The sequence below is a fragment of the Aythya marila genome (genome assembly GCF_965140915.1).
Source record: "Aythya marila genome assembly, chromosome: 3".
NCBI lineage: Eukaryota > Metazoa > Chordata > Aves > Anseriformes > Anatidae > Aythya > Aythya marila.
Window position 1 is genome coordinate 112458511 of NC_139044.1, and position 17626 is coordinate 112476136.

Genomic DNA, 17626 nt, shown 5'->3' on the forward strand with positions numbered 1-17626 from the left:
TACAACTTGTCTTGTTTATCCAGTACGTATAATGGCAAGAGTACCTATAGGGGTTATTATTTTTTTGGCATTGCAAACTATAAACTAATACTTACAACTTATCTGAGGGATAAGCACAAGCATTGCTTTACATACATCAGATTAAGACAGTACAGAGAGCTCTTGCTTTGAGTGGGAGAATTTTAGTCAAACACTAAAGCTTACACATCATCATCCAGCACACTACATGGAGAAACTATTGTTCAGGATGAAGCTAGAGAAATGAAGTTCTGCAGCTGATCACTGTTGCCCCACTCCAGCAAGCACATCGCATCACAGACCCCTCTGTCACCCCCTCTTCAGACACCAATCTGTTTCCTCCCACACCAAAAAAAACCCTGCACCTTCTCAGCACAACCATGGACTTTAAGTACAGAAAAATCATGACCTCATGCTCACCCACCCCCAAGGAAACTCCTGTGCATCGTGTCGTGAAAACCCCACAACTGGAAAGCACTCCAGTTTTACTTGTGGACAGGGGAGCATTGTGCATTTCTGAAATAAAAATAATGAATAAATAAAGAAATTAAGATACCTGGGGTCAAGTGTCAGCAACCCTCTCTCTGTATGTTTATACAGTATTTATAATTTCATTTTAATAAATATTTACAAATTTATACATCCTATAAGCAACATCTAACATCAGGAAACTGTAATAGGATATAAGTCATTCATTCTCATTGGATCACCTGTAAACATCACAGCCACACGTGCACTTGGTTCTCCCCCAAAATGAGTGAAGAGATGTATTTTATCTGCAGTTGCCTTGCTCTGTGGTGCTATACATAACTGTCCAATACAGAAAAAGTATATAATACATATTTTTTAAATGAACACATTTCTGAGCAGTATCAGTAAGACACCTGACACTCCTGGGCATTTTTTTTTTTTTATGTATACACAGACACGTACGTTATACATTCGTATAAATAAAATATATATAAACATATTCTGCATATACAGAACACACACACACAAATGGAAACAACTGATGAGTCCAAATAATCTCCCAGGGTGTCATTTGACATCAGCTGCAGAAAGATGCAAAAAGGAGGCATGGATCTATTCCGAGAGGAATTCTAAAATGAATTTGGGTATTTTTAGGTTGCTTCCAGCATCCCTTCCTAGGCCCTTCCAGCAACCTAGCAAGAGACACTTGAAGTCTATAAATAGCTTTCCCGACAAATGCCTTCGATGTTATTAAACATTTCTAAAGCACATTTCTCTGCAAAAGCTGTTCTGTCAAGGAATGCTAAAAGAGAAGGCGAAGCCAGGAGAGAGAAGCAGGATGCTGAAGAACATCCCCAGCATCCCCAGAGCAAAGAGCAGCAGAGCTCCATGCCGACAGAAACCTCCACCCGTCCGTGCCTTGCTGCAGACTTACAGATGTGTGGCCTTCGGCCATTGAGACTGATAATTCCTCCAACATACTTTATTTTCTTTTTTTGCTGGCCACTTCTTGAGTTTTTAAATTAGTAATTACAAGGTACAATGCACAACGTCTGATAACGCACTGATTCACTCTTACACCCTCTCAATCTCAAGATACATATTTTAAAAACTATTTACAACTTACAATAACAAAGTTAAACATCACTGTCAAATTCCCTTCCCTTCTGACACCAGGGTTACACCAAACCGAGGACTTCACTGAGGACTGATTCAGAAGTTGTACTGAAGCTAAAAAAGAGAAAATAAAAGCATCTCTGCAACATAATTTCTCCCCATTAACTGTTTTTAGGGGAGGAGGGAAGGGGGAAACAGCCCAGTAAACTCCAAGCTCACATGTTTTTTCACAGAAACAATCCTTTTCAAAGGATTCGCTTGCCTTCAACAAGCATTCTGCCTGCTGAGTTTCCACGGCGTGCCCCGAAGGCTCAGGTATGATGCGTGTATCAAAGTTAAAAGGAGTTCACTTTCCACGCATTCCGAATCAAATTGCTCTTACCACCCGTAAAAGTATCTTGCACCTTTAGGACACGGGTGTGCAACATTTATTTACAGGGAGAAATCTCAGGAAAACGTCACTTTAGGCAAAACTTACTCATTTTAAGACAGCTCTGATAACTTTTAATCATTAACGGCAGCAAAAGCTCTACATTTCCAAATAACCTTATAACACTACAGGGAAATCTAATGACATATAGAAATGCCATAAGAAGCCATGTCAGGAACAGCACGAAATCCACCCTGGAACAGAAGTGTATCAAGTGTCCCACTGAACAGTGTAGGCTACAGTGAGTCCTGCTGCCATTTAGAGCAAAAACAGGAAAACTGGGATGTTGTGTATAAATAGCAGGACCACAAGTTCTTGTAAACAAGTGATCTGACGGCTCCTAATGCTTAAAGCACTAACTGTGTCAGATGTGCCGAACTGCAACTTCTGCTCTCAGTATTGATTAGAACTGAGACAAGCTGAGAAATAAAGAGACCGCAAGAAGGAGGGGGGAACTTGAGACTGTGCTGAAGTATTAAGAAAGCATTAGAGCTGGGCAGAACGCAGGAAAAAGGAAAAAAAAAAAAAAAAAAAAAAAAAAAGGAAAAAAACACTACTCTCTTTTCCATTGTAGGCTTATTTTTTGTTTGCCATTTTATGAAGAACAGCCTTACCACAGCCTTTGTTAATATTTATACCTAAGCCTTTTTTTCTTTTTTCTTTTTTTCCCCCAAAGTATTTCGCAGGGAAACCACAGCCACATAGTTTCAGGAGGAACGAAGGTCTGGTGCATCAGGTTCTGGCGCACCACTTGTGACTGGAAGCGAGCAAGCGCTGTAGGAGCTGCACGGCTGGACTCACTCCTACTCTTCCGCCTCCCTCACAGACTGCAAGGAGTCACGCTGAGGATTTCTGCTGTAAGAGCCCACTAGCAAGGACAGGCACCACAGCAGCAGTTGGCTGATTCCCCCTTCGCAACACCTGTAGAACTGGGTGATACAAGAACTGCTGGTATTGGCAAAGCAGACAGCGATAACGCGATACCCATGTGGTTCTCTGCCTTGTTAAGTGTCAGTAAGGCATTATAAACCAGCACAGCCCAGCATCTTTCTTTGCTCAAGACATTTGTGTAGAAAAGTCTACTGATTTTAAATATATAAAATAAAAACACAACATCTTGGCAGGCCAAGGATCGATTTTCTTCATGGAGTTGGACACACTGACCTGGCCCTTTGAACACAGACTGCATTCAGCTTCGCAATGCCCATCCGCATCAGTAACACAGAGTAAGTGGATCTTTGAAGCCAGCAGATCACTAGCTCTTCCTGCTCCCCTCTGCTACAGTGAGTAAGTGCACTGCAAGCCTTAGTTAACATTTTGACATTTCAAGACGAAAACAAAAACAGTGGAGCATTAAATACTTTACTTAACCCTAAGTGACGAGGCCCCTTCTTTGCTCACTGCCATACAGCGACTTGCCTCCAAACAGCGATTACAACAGAACACAAAAAATATTGCTTCCGACGAGTATTTGCTGTAAAAAGCATAATTACAGTTATTTGCTACTGAGCTAATTATGTATAATTTTCCATCCCCACTGTTTTGCACTTTCTGGTTTATGCACTCCCTGCAGCAGGAGGCTCACAGCAGAGCACATTTGTTATTCAGGTGAGGCCTTTCATGAATTAAGCATTATTTGGAAATCACAAGATGCTTTGAAAGGAAGGTTTTAGAAGTAGCAACCCTACAGACTTGAGTCAGAGACACTGCTAGTTAATTCTGTTCCCCTAGGAAGCGCCATCCCAGCTATGTTATCCTTCCTATTCTGCCTTTAAGTGAGATTGCAAAGACTCACGACTGGATTTGATTTTAGGTAACTGCAGCGATCTAACTGGATCTTTAAGAGCATTAAGAACAACAAAAATCAGAAGTGCTGCTAGCTATTGACCAGGACAAAAATTAAATTAGTTTTAACAGAAGACATTCCCACACTTCACTGTTTGACACTACCAGCAGGAGCAGTTAGGGAAAATGCTAGCAGCAACTGCTCCAGGTACCACGACTCTGCACCAGACCGACAACGTTCAGGAGTAAAGATAAGTTTACACCTTTATTCTCCACTCTCCTAACTACATTCCTCTCCCAAGGGGATCCAAAATTCATGCTCCAACCTACCCCTTCCTGCCCCTTGCCAACCAGACCCCCGTTCCTTCCTCTTGCACACCCATCCTGCCTATGCAATGTGCTGCCTACAGGTGCTGGACACGTAATGCCAAGAAAGAAAATCCTATTCCAGCTCTTTTGGTGGCTGCTGTGGCAGCAGAGAAAAATTGCTGATGTTACGCAGTAAAAGCAAGTCAGCCTGATCAGTGCCAACCATCAAGGGGTAGAAGTCTTCTTCCAAACAAAAACACCTCCATGCAGGTGACTGCTAAGTCAACAAGCATAAAATACCAGAGCAACTGTCCTCTTTAGGACTTTATCCCGTAGTTCAGTTTAGAACTGGTACAGAAGTAATCCAGAACCACCTCAATAATGCATTTAAAGTGGTCCAGGTACCAGTTTGGGCATCTCTGCTTTAAGGAGTTGCTACATTGTACCTGTCACAGATGAACCAGGTTTTAGTCTTTATTCTGCTGAAGTCAATCTGACTCAGGTGTTAGCCAAAACACCAGAGAAGTTAACAGAAAAAACTCTCCCAACAAAAGAACAGCACATAAACCAGTAAGATTCATTTGACTTCATTTTAAGGAATTTGGTTTGTGTTTGGCTGGTGTACGCCAACCTACAAGCATAAAAACCTCCGCTCCCACCTCATTTAGTTTCCAACTACCACTTGGGTTGCTCACTTTGCTAGCTCAAAAGAGGTTTAAATCGCATTGGAATTCACAGGTACAGCCTCCTGCCCACCTTGTCCGACTCACTGTGTTTCTGAATATACTGACCATGCAAAATGGATGCCCTGCAAAATAAAATAATCACTGCTTCCATTAAACAAACAAACAAACAAAAAACAATAATTGTGTAGTCAATATTGATGAAGTTACTCCTTCACTATTTGTTTTTTACAGACAGCTGCTCAATTTGACAGTACCCACTGAAAATACTAAGACACATTTCAATTCTCTATCTCTGGAGACCTAAATCCATCTTTCCTTCCTCTCAGGAGGAGGCACTCCCACATTTTATTGCACAGCCATTTAAGGAAACCTGCACACAGTGTTTGGAATAGCAGTGTAAACTCAGGACTTCACCCTGCTATGTGAAAATCTCCATCATCAAGCTGGAACGACACAGGTCCCTGTCTGTCCCTGCCACCACAGCTTTGATTCTTCCTCGCAAAGAAGAAATTTTGAAGGAGGGAATGGGAATCCCACCTTGGAAAGTTCACTCTTGAAATCCCAGGGCTCTCTCCTAGGAGATGTGTGTGTGAACTTCCTCAGGAAAGGATGGGAATCCAACCCAGCTCTGCCACACCCTGAAAAAATGCGTTCACTAACCTCATTCCAGACAGGGAAAGACATCAACACTTCCACTTGCTTCGTTTAAAAAGAAGAAAAAATAAAATAAAAAGAAGCAAGAACAACAACAAAAAAAGACAGAGGGTAAATTATTTCCAAGATGAAACAACAAGAGCTTCTACCTCTGAGAAGGAATTCCAGGCTGTAGATCGTAACCTTCCCGGGGAGCTGAGTGAGACACAACTGCTCCTGAATGGGTGGTAACTTAAAATACTCTCTTGCCTTCTTTGCTTCCTACTTCCTAATTTGCATGACTCTGCACTCCGTATGCTGCTTTTTCTAGATCCTGTTTTGAGACACACAATTTTATCCTCTAATACTTTGCAACCATTGCACAAGAGCCCTACGATGCCATTCTGTGGGGTGCACACACCTCAAAAAATGCAGTTCTCAGTTTATTGCAATTCTTACTTGTGTCAGCGTGGACTTAGGCAAAACACAGATCTTTGGTGTATTTTCTCTTTGTTATTTCTCATTTCTACCATGTTGAGCAACATTCAGGGCAGGTTATTTAAGAGCTTATCTCTTTGAAATCTTGTCACGCACTCTTTCTCAAAGTAAACTTTGAGTCCCCTCCTACCCTTCCATCAGAAGCACAAGTGACATCTGCCTCCTAACAAAGCAAAAGTAGAAAGAGAATTCTTACATTATCTACAGCTTTGGATACAAGAGCTGCTACTTAACCTTTTGCTTGGGGTTCAGACCCTGGTAACAGTTCAGAATATACACAAAACATTCAGGGGCTGCTAAAGGTAAGCGTAAAAGAAAAGGTACAGAATAAGGGCAATCACTTACGCTCAGCAGAGAGCAATCTTTCACTGTTTGTAAAAGTAAAGGAGGCAAATTAATCAGCCAGACTTAGCTTTACGTTTTCAGAATTTGCTTTCACGTTGGGCAGGTATACAACCCATCACAGGCTTTGCTCCTCCAAACCAAGTGAAATGGAAGGCAGAGAGGAGACAGACCAAAAGAGGTCTGTAAAGTGGTGAAACATAGTTTGTCTTTGATGAAATGGGTAAGCCACATGGGTGAAAAAAAGCAAAAGATCAGCATTTATGCAGTCAAAGCAAGAAAAACAACTCTATGTCATTATTTCAAATGGGCAACAGAAGGGTAAAAGCACATTCCTCCTTAAAAAATACAAGGCTGGCACATTTGGAAGCACCAGATACCTAACCTACAGTATTATGGTTGTAGGATTATTAGTTTAAAAGTAACAATTAGTTCACAGGATCCCCAGTGTTATTCAGAGGAAGTCTGGCTTTGCTAGCTAAAGAAAAACATTTTTTTAGATCATAAAAGACAAAAAAAGAGCGGACATTCAACTGAAATTCAGTCATTTAATCTTTAACACTGAGCTCTACTGCACACCAGTGACATTTTTACATTACAACCGAATTTCATGAACTTACGGAGTCGTTATCACGGGAGTTAGACATAGATCTCAGTGTCGTGTGAAGTCCCCAGGAGCTAAAGTATAGAACAGTTCGAAAGACAGTTGTTCTGCATTAATAAGTTCATAATAATATGAGGCCACTAAGAGTGTGGTGAAAAAAAAAAAAAGGGAGTATTGGTAAAATTCTTGACCTCTGAAAGAGAAGACTATAAGTAATTTCATTGGAAACCAACATTCTTGCTGCATGTATTAATAAGGCCATAATGTCATTTCTTTGCATTGCAGCTGTCATATTTTTAGAAACAAAGAAGAATAACTCCCATTTCCTGTTCTTCCCAAGCATTACTTAATGCTTGCTGTTGAATCACTTACAGATATCGCCCCATGACTGATGCCACAGCACTTCAGAAGCTCCACCTGCATCAGCACCGAAAATTTTCACCCAAAGTGTCAACTCAGAGCTATCATCTGCTACTTCTAAAGCCGAAGCAACACCACCAGCACGTTCCAAGTCAGATCTGCTGCTCTTGGTACTGCAAAGCAGCAGTGACTTACCTGAACTAACAATGTTTTTTTCAACTGGCTGTAACTACAAAAAAAAAAATTATAAATAGTTCTCAGGTAATTGTTCCCTATTAAGTAATTCCAATGTGGTGTGCTGCTACTGTCATCAGGTTACGTCATTTGAATTTCATGTGCTTCTGAGAATAAGGGTTACACAACACCGGGCTTGTCTACACCAACACTCACCCTTCTGCTTCGGCTCTAGGACCCAAGAAAGCCTGATTGTATTCCTACACTGCAAGAGCCTTAAACCTGAAGTTCAATAAAAATGAAACTTCATCAGCTCCACATTCATTTAATGATTCATTTCTGTTTGTGAGTTAATCTGCACCTTTTGAACATTTGGTGCTAATGGCACAACAGCACCAGAAAAACAAATTGCTACAGTCCCTGTGTAATCTTGCAATATGGCAAGATATTTGTAAATACAAAAAGAATCAAAGATGCCTCATGAAATAAAACCAACTAACCTGTTTTCTACAGAAAGGCTTACCTTTAAAGAATAAAAATGTCCCGATAGGCTAATCAATGAGAGAAGGAACAACATGCCAGTAAGCAGCACGCTTACATTTTTAGTCTGGCTTTCTCAGGGTATGAGCTGAGTGGTTAACAGGTACTTTGATGAAACCCACAATCAACACGAACCAAACCTGACAGAAGGGTACAAAAATATTAACTGCCTACAAGATTCATGAAAATAGGCAGCCAGGCAGAGGAGATGCTGCCAAATTTAGTGTCCCCGTTTATGAAGAAGACTGCTGTGGGTGTATGCTTGAGTACCAATACTAGACACCAGAGAATCCATCTGGCTGAAAGCTGTTTGAAGCACACAAACCATGAGAAAAACTTCTCCTAAAGCTTGCATCTCATTAGGTTCAGACACCCAAAGCCACAGGAAACTAAGCTTTGCCAGTGGTGTTGCTCACACACAGCTGGTTTAAGATTTCAGCTTACACCAGTCTGTCAAGCCAAGGAAACTGAACTTACCACCAGAGATAAGCCCCGCAGGTGATGAGGATTCAGAAACAGGTTTCCGGGGTGTGCATGGTTAAAATGTTTGCAAATATGCATTTGAAGATAGTGAGATCACTTCAAACAGCTGCTTAGCACTCTGGAAAATCTGACTGTACTCTAACAGGAGTGCTTCTCCCCCATATCATCTGTTGCACCATCTACCAGCAACCAGGGTACAAAAGGAAAATACAATTTTAAAGGGTAAAGGATGGAAACATGTTTCTGAAGCTAGAAAGAATACATTAGCATAGTTTTATCCTATGCCTAGGGTCAACCTCTGAACCCCACAGTACACTTGGCCTTAAGTGTTTTACTGACAAGTGATAGTGCTTGAAAAAAGTCAAGGCCATAAAGGAGAATTCCCTAATTAACTCTACGTTATCTTTGTTATCTTTATAATCACCAGTAGTCACCTAAGACAAGGAAAAAGATAAAGAAAGGTCGCTGACTTTCTCACATAGTTCAGCCACATGAAATGAGTGCTCCCATCTAAAAGCAATGGCACAAATTCATGAATTCAGCAGCCCACTGCTCTCTGTTTTCACAAAAGGACTGTGTTTATGCCAAGCTTCCCCCTCAAAACTAAAAATATGGCATGATCCATCATCTGATCACCTTGCCAAGAGATGTGGCATTACAATGAACTGAAAGTGGCTTTCGGAAGTCAGAATAATTTGAAAACAATAAATTACAGCAGTTGCTAAACACGGAACAAAGCTGGGAGCAGTGTTGCCAGGAACACTGGCTGAGGTCATTGCGAGACTGCTCTCGATGGTTTTTGAAAGGTCCTGAGGACTGGAAGAAGGCAAATATCACACCCATCCTCCAGAACAGCAAGAGGGACAATTCGGCAATAGAAAAGCTTCAATTCTGACTTCAGTCTTTTGAAAGACTGTGGAGCAAATCCTGTTGGGAGGCATGTACAAAGAACAAGATGGTTACTGGAAAAAAAATGTATTTTCCTTTCTGTTTTCTGTTTTGAGACGAAGGGAGAGCAGCAGGTACTGCTTATTTGGACTTCACAGCAGCTTTTAAGAGGTCTTCCACAGCATCCTTCCCTTGGGAGCCAAACTGGAGGAACGCAGTTTGAACAGGCTGCCTGTAAATTGGGTGGAAAACAGACTCAAAGCATTGTGATGGGCAGTATGAAACCCAGCTGGCTGCCACCAGCGATGCTCCTCAGGGCTGACACTGCTTAATGTCATCACTGACAACATGGGCAATGGGATGGCACGCACTCAGCAAGTGCAGAGGATGCCAGATGGGAGCAGGCTGCCTGGAGAGGCTGCGGATTGCTGGCCCTGGAGGCATTCCCAACGCGAGCAGACGTGGCTCTGAGCAACCTAAGTCAGCCCTGCTTTTAGCGAGGGTCGGACCACTTAAGGTCCAGAAGCCCCTTCCAAACTAAATCCTCCTGCGCCTGTGTTTTAGGTAACTAAAAGCAAAGGGAAGCAGTGAGGAGGTATTTTAAAAACTGAGATATTTGAGGTATTTCCTTTCAAGTGAAAATAGGCCAGAAATGAACACGTCCAATGTCTGAGCCATTTAAAAAAAAAAAAAAAACGCAAAAAGAACAACTCAGGACTTTCACAGAAAATGTCATGAAATGCTGTCTTCCTCAATTTTATGTACCGATCAAACCGCATTTCATGAGGTTATTGCAGAGACTTGCAAACTTAATTAGCAGGTTCTCTCTCAGGCCAGAGACATCCGTGTCAATTTGTAACAGGAACCAGCGAGCAGGAATGTGTTCCTCTTCAGGACCTGATCACAAGGTCTTTTCTTACCAGACACCTGCTTTCAAGGGGGTGAAGCTTCTTCACAATGCCTCCAGCCAAGCACATAAGCTACCTTTCACTTTTCAAATCCCATCCCACTTCCCCTAGCAGTAGCTGAGTGAAAAATTACTATCACCTACAGAACGTAACTTCATTTTTGCTTGCTGCTGCTTTGCTACGGAACAAAATTAATTCACTTCTCATTATTAAAGATCAAAACCAGAAATACTTGTAAATATCAGAGTGGTGGAAAAGAATAAGCAGCTCATAAAGCACTGGTAATGTAATACCACCTGTGATAGATGACTCCATAAGCATAAATGAACCAGAGACAGCATTTTTGTTACTGCTAGGGCTAAAGCACTGTTCTCTTTATATTAGAGTAGCAACTAACATCTCAGTCTGGGACATATCTCATACCCTAGATCTTGTGTAGAAAGAGGAGAAAATAATAAATGCAATTCCCTCAGGATGGTAATTAAAAGCAGAATCAACCATACTCACTTGATCTAATTTAGGCACCTGATTTAGGAGATTAACCTGACCAAAATTTCTGTGTAACAGAGAGCATGGAGCAGTCCAAATCCACATTTGTAGGGATGCATATAATTTTCCTAACGTCATACAGAGCCTACAGCCTGCGTAAATATTTCCCTAAAGATCCAGAGGCGAAGTGGTGTCAACCCCCCAGCTTAGAATTAATAATAATAATAAAGGACAAACCAAATGGGGAAGTAAAGCAGAAGCATGAAAACAAAAATGAAGTTTAGTAAAAGAATGAAGCCCAGCTACCTATTCATACAATTAGTTCCTACCGCCTGTTATTTCTAAATGTCACTGTCACACCAGTGGATTCAGATGCTTGTCACAGCTGAAGTCTTTAAATTTCAAAGCAAAATGCATTTTATGTACCACCAACACAGTGTATAAACACACCACAGGAAAGCCGTATGCGAACGCTTCTTAACATGCCTCGTGTGTTTTCCTGTGTATAGACAGACGTGGGAACTGCTGCCACCACAGGCAAGCACGAACAAAACAAGTTTAAAGCACCCTGGGTTCCCAAACGAGACCCATGCGATACAGCAGCCTGAACGCAAGTGCAACACCTTGTAACTTCTCGCTCCAGGGCTGTAAATGGGTAATTTTCAACTCGCCTTTGAGAGACCTGCTACGAGCATGCGTACTATGACGGGAACTACCTAAAGCACAAGCTACTTTCAAGTGTTGTAATGTGACAGATGTCAAAGCGCCAAGTGCCGTGCAAAGTGTTTCGGGGCACCGAAAACCCAACTTGCTACCTCAGCGCTTGGAGAAGCGGATCAAGCCTCGCGGCCTCCTGTTATTCTCCAGATTGTTACCTCCCATTGCATACAGTTCAGATCAAGGAAGAGCAATCTATTTACGAAGAGCACGACTTTATCACCAACATTTAACCCCCCAGAGCTCTAGGTTTTCCTAATTTTCCTAAAAAACTACCTCAAACTCACCAACACCACAAGAAGCCAGGAGGGACTCTCAGCACACCCCATCACCCAGCTCCGCCAGCGGGCTCCCCGGTGCAGACACCAACCGGTGGGGCACCGACACTGCTATTTCTTCCCTAGGAGGGCATTAATAAAACACAGGGGAGCAGCAGCAGGACCTACCGTGTTTGTTTTTCACTCCTGCCTTCAAAAACACACACACAAACTACACGCACACCCCGGCCAAACTTCACCACCCGAAGCTGGAGCCGGCCCCAGGGGGCAGCCCCCTCGGCCCTGCCAGCCGCTGGCCGGAGAGCGATAAACAAAACGAAAACAAACCAAACCGAAACAAGGCCCTTAAAGTAAATAAATAATAAATAAGTAAATAAATAAAGCTCGGCCTAACAGAAACCCCGAGCACTCCTTCCCACGCCTGGCCCCACGGGCTGCCTGCAGCAGGCGCTCCCCGCACCTCAGCCCCGCTCCCGGTGGGACGAGGCCGCCCCGAGGCGAGGTTTCGGCCCCACCGCCGGTACCTGTTGCCTTGTCCGTGAGCTCCTCGCTCCGTGCTGCCCGCCAGCCTTCCTCCTCCTTCTTCTCCTCCTCCTCCTCCTTCGCCACCGCCTCCCGTGGCGGCGGAGTCAGCCCCACAACATGGCGGCGGAGGCGGGGGCCGCCCGGGGAGGAGGGTGGCGGGCACGGGCTGAGGGCGCAGCTGTGGTGGTGGTGCCCGATCCGAGCTGGCCTTGAGGGTTGGGGGGCGCTTTGTGGGGTGGCCCCGGTGTCTGGGTGAGGGTAATTCCTTCGGGTCGTGGGTTAGAGGCAGCTCCGGGTGTGTGGTTCGGTTGTCACAGCCGGAGGGCTTGGCTGTGGGCCCCGGAGGAGATGGCCGGAGCCTGGAGGGTCACCTTGTCCTGGGGGGCTGCCTGCTGGGGCTGAAATACCTCAGGGGTCCAGCGGTGCGAAAGGCAGAGCTCCTGACATCTCCTGCTCCAATCTTTGCTGTTCAGGTGCAGGGATCCCTGCTGCAAGGGGGGTCAGTGTTTGCAAGAGAACTTGTGCAAAAGCAAAGAACAATCTGAACTCTCACAAAACTTACCTCATCCTTCCTGATTTTTCCTCACTGTTGGTTCCAACTGCTCCCCAAAACACTCCTTATCTACCTCATAAATGACTTCTTCCCCAAGTTTTCTAGCTATTTACAAAACAGAATAATAAATACTGTCACCCCTATCTCAAGTATTACTTTCTTGTGGAAGCTGAACAGCTAATGCCTCTATTTTCATTGCTCTAATGAAACTGCCCCAGCTGTATGGCAATTTCCCTTGTAGAAAAGTGGTGCAGCACCTTTGGGGTGCCTTGGGATGCTTTTGGGGTGCCTGGTGCTGCTTATCAGTGGGAAGCATGTTCTGTGGGGACACCAGTCCTGCCCATGTGAGCAGTGCCTGACACATTCAGCCAGTGTCAGGCACTGCTCAGCTAGCTGAAATACAGAAGGTTTCAGGGATTTATTTTTTCAAAAACTAGTTAATTCTATAGAAAGGGGAGATGAAAAATGCCTTGATTTTTAAACATTAAACACTGAAGCCAGTTTTCCACTAAAAAGCTATTTAAGCAAATAATTATCAAAGACCTTTATGAATTACTATTACAAGGACTTTTATAGCTTCTTCAGCAAGTGGACCTTGCTGTCTGTGAATGATTACAGTGTCTTTCTGCTATGTTTTTGCTGTGTAGATAATTACATATCAACTTTGAGTATAGATTCTTTCAGTGACTCATTCTTTCAGGTTCTTGAGACTTTCCAGTTTGTTACACCTTCTATAATTCACCATGATCCCAGAACAGCCACATTATTGTGCCCTATAATGGTCATAGTCACACACTAGCACATGTTATTCTTTGGTATTTTAGCTTAGATATCTAATGTTTGCATTTGCTGTTACAGCTGCCACATTGCATTGGCGGCTTGCATGAAAATATTTACCCTCATGATCTCCTCAGCCATCTTCTAATTTAATGCTTTCAAAGATACAGTGTTGTCCTTCTTTACTCTTAGACCCAAAGTATACTTTTTATTTTTGTGCCTGTACACAGAGAGCAACCTAGTCTTTGATTCATAGATATTTGCCATGTAGGTGGATTAAAACACATGTTGTTCAAGTGGCGCTTGCTTACTTTATGGTTTAAATCACTCTGTGGTCACCAGCCCATGCTATTATCTAGGCCTTCAGCTGTTTCAAAGCGATCTGCAAATTTCATGAGCACTACTTCATTTAATTCCAAATAATTGGCTGAGATAATAGAACAGCACTGGGCAATGTTGCAATGTTGCAAAAAAATGTGGCAATTTCTCATTTAAATTACTTTTTAATATCTTTTAAAAAGCAGCCTTTAATCCCTTTAGTACATATTATAGTGATATTGCCTAGTTCTAAACATCACTGTTGCGTTTGCAACACCTAAGGCCTGCTTTAGATTTAAGAAAAATGCTTATATTGGACATAACAGTGTTTGGATTCATAAAGAATTAGAGGGAAGATTAAAATAACAATTAACCAGATAAACATGTTTCTTCTCTTAGGAAGAAAAAGACCAAGTCAGTGATTATAGTAGTTAAGTATTGAGGAGGGCAGTGGAAAATCTATCAACAAAAGCCTCTGAGAGCAGGTTAGACAGAGATCTGCGAGGAGTTATGCAAGTACAGGTGACCCAGCTTTGGATGTTGAACTAGATGTCTTCTTGAGGAACTTCGTGGCTCTTTTCTTACCGGGGTCATGTAATGTGTGACATCTGTTCCACTGACCAAAGGTCACGCACAGACCTGGGGGAGGAGGGCTGGGAAGCTGCACCCTTGGTATGTGGTAGGGCATGCTGCTGGTGCACATGATCAAAGGGAAGATGAATCATGCAGCAGGGTGATTTTTGATGTGTATTAGTTGATTTTAATTTTATACACAGTCCTGCAACCACTTAGACCTATGGATAGGCTAGAACATGAATTTAGTGACACAGTATTTGCTCTCATGCCACTATTACCTCTGCTAAAAACCTCAATGTAACCCAAAGGAGATAAAAAGCTGTAACATCTTGGCTTTGACTACCACCTTTGAACATCAAGTGTGAATTTTATACCCTAACAACGCTTGCAACTCTTAATTACATGTTTTGTGTTATTGTTAAACATTCCTCTCTCCCCATATTAGATAACTCATATGCTAAATAAAGTCAACTTTTTTTTTTTTTTTTAATGTATGTAAATTTTATAATCTGCCTACATGAAAACAGATACCTGGTATCATTCAGTGCCTGGTACTGAGACTCTTTGTACTACATTGAAAAAAATCCCCAGTTGTTTTTCTACTTCTGTCTGAAGACATACTACCACCTGAAGGTAAGTTATTAAACCCAATAAAAAAAAAGACAACCAAACACTGTGCCCAACAACTACCTTTGAGATGACAGAGTGCACAAAGCAGGAAGTGTATAAAGGACTTTGTGATACCAGATTCTGTAAATATGACAGATGGGGAAGGACATATCTATGTTATTAATGTTATGTGAGGTTCTCATAGAAAAACAGCAATGTAGCTCACTCTGAGGTACCTACAGATGTTGCCTCCTATGACACAAAATTTAAGACAAGAAAACCTGCAATAATGTGAGCTTTGTTGCCTGGGATGGAGTGAGAAAGAATGCAAAATTCAGCCGACTCCCTAGAGAGAAAACCTGGGGTAAAATTCCTTGGGTAAGGAGTTAGCATATCAAAGCTTTATGTATTCTTATTCTAGACTAGCTGAATGTTTTGTCTGCATTATGACAAACAACCAGAGCTAATCAGAGGTATTAGAACAAAACATATCTGTAAGATTAGTTAGTTAGCAGGGAGAGGAACAGGACTCACAGGCTGCTATGAGGACCCATTTGAACACAGCAGCACCTCAATCATTTTCCCTGTAATTGGAGCATGTAGACATCCAAAGTTTAGTGTGAACTACAAGAACTGCATCCTTGAAGTGAAGCTGAACCAATTTACCAAACCCTAGAAGACTTTTACAGAGCTAGTATTATATCTACTTTGTGTTAATATATATATATTTGGTGCTAATTTAGTAACTGCATTACTATTTCTTTAAAATGAATACTTTTGTCCTCTGGCATATTAAAATTAAATTTGTTTTAATTCAGAGTTTGACTATTGCTTAAAGTAGGTTCAGAAGAAAGACGCTCTTCTTAAATGAAGGTGGAGTTTCTAAAAGGTCTGTAGTGGATGCTGCCTTTGGGCATCTCAGTGTTTAGGGAGAGTATGCTTTTTTCAAGCTTCAACATGAAGTTTTGGGGGCTGATGGCAAGTACTAGGTGAAATAAAAGACCCTTCTTGTGGTAGTTAGTATTCTGCAGGCAAGGAGTAGACAGTGGGAAAGCAACTTGAAACTGCAGGGCAAAATTTGTTTGTCCCAGAAAGCCATTGAGGTTAAGCAAATTACTGATGATTAATAGGAAAGACAGCTGAAAGGAGAAGAAACCAAACATACGATAGCACAGAGACCTGTTCCAGACATTGGGCCAGGATTTCAGCATAACAGCTACGCAAAAGAGACCAATTAAAACTAAATGTGTGGGAGAAGCAGAAAAAGAAGTGGAATTCACTATCAGCAATGTCTCATCCTGTAGTATTACTATGTTATCATTTACTATACAGCAAGTCCTTGTCATACCTGGTTAAAAAAAAAAAAAAAAAGAAAGAAAAAAGAAAAAGGAAAAAAAAACTACCAAGATATTACAAAGATGGATAAACTAGAAATATTAATAGCAACTCAATTTTCACATTAACATTTTACTTTTTTTATCATTATCTGTACCTTATCCTCAATTCCCTGCTACAACCAATTGTGTGTCTTTATTCATATTCAACTTTATTCATGATTTCTTTTGCTACCAATGGAGCAATTGCCTTATTAAAGTTGTTTAAAATGAACAAAGTGGCATTAAGTAATACATCTTCTTCCCTGCTCTCTGTGTACTCCATAATATCACTTATTTTCTCTGCTGTGTTGCAGGAAAACAATCCAGAAGTGAATACTTTGTTCTCTCTGTCCAAGCCCTCTGACCAGGCAGTGTCTAAGCTTGCTGACAGACATGTCTATGCAAGCATGTTTAAAACATTTAAAGTTAAGCAAAGGATATACATGAACACCAGAAATCAGCTACTGCCAAGAATAAGCCATATTTTGTGAACACTTACTGATCAGGCATCAGGGAATGCGAAGTAGAGCAACTATTTCTGAATAGTCAAAAAGCACTGATGGCAGCACAGTGATTTGCACAGGTTCCTCTTGTGGTATCCTACTTAATTTTGCTTGCTAATGAGAGGTATTTCCTCATCTGGAAGTCCAGCTTGGTGTGTCCCAGCTACATAGAACTTAGAAACAGCCACACCTACCCAATGAATGACAGCTCTGACCCTTGTATTAGATTCAGCTCAATTATTCATGGTAAATTTTCTTTTGTGCCTTTTCCTTTTCCCCTCAGCAACACAAAAGCAACGAGCCCTCTTTTAACACTCCTACCAGGTTTCATTTTTACATCAGCATTCAACTGCTTTCTGCCTTTTGAGCAAGTGGTAGATATTGTCTTTAGCCTAGCTCTTTATTTAAACCTAGAGACACAAAACACAATGGGATAAACAAAAGGACAAGTTCATATTTACTTTCCACACATAACGCTACAGGGGTGGTGCATTTTGGATGTCAATTATGAGTAATAATTTATCAAAAAGGTATACAAGCACAAAGCACATGCTGCATCAAAAGTAGTGCTTCTAGAGATGCTGTTTTGAAGTCTGAAGCAGAAACCCACACAGTTCTTAAAACACAAAAGGTTCAACCTGCTGTATTAATTTGCAGGAT

The 17626-nt window shown here is 41.8% G+C and overlaps 1 protein-coding gene across 7 annotated transcripts in view; it reads right to left on the bottom strand.

The window, feature by feature from the left end:
• Positions 1 to 12624, bottom strand: part of ITSN2 (intersectin 2) — a 78565-nt gene extending 65941 nt beyond the window's left edge. Inside the window, exon 1 of one of the 7 annotated variants that reach the window (XM_082758393.1) lies at positions 12254 to 12624. The gene's annotated coding sequence lies outside the window, so the exon portion shown is untranslated. Of the gene's footprint in view, positions 1 to 5618; positions 5640 to 12189; positions 12210 to 12253 lie in introns of those variants that run through there. The other 6 variants (XM_082758394.1, XM_082758395.1, XM_082758396.1 and 3 more) reach the window with 6 other exon arrangements.
• Between the last annotated feature and the right edge of the window lie 5002 nt (positions 12625 to 17626).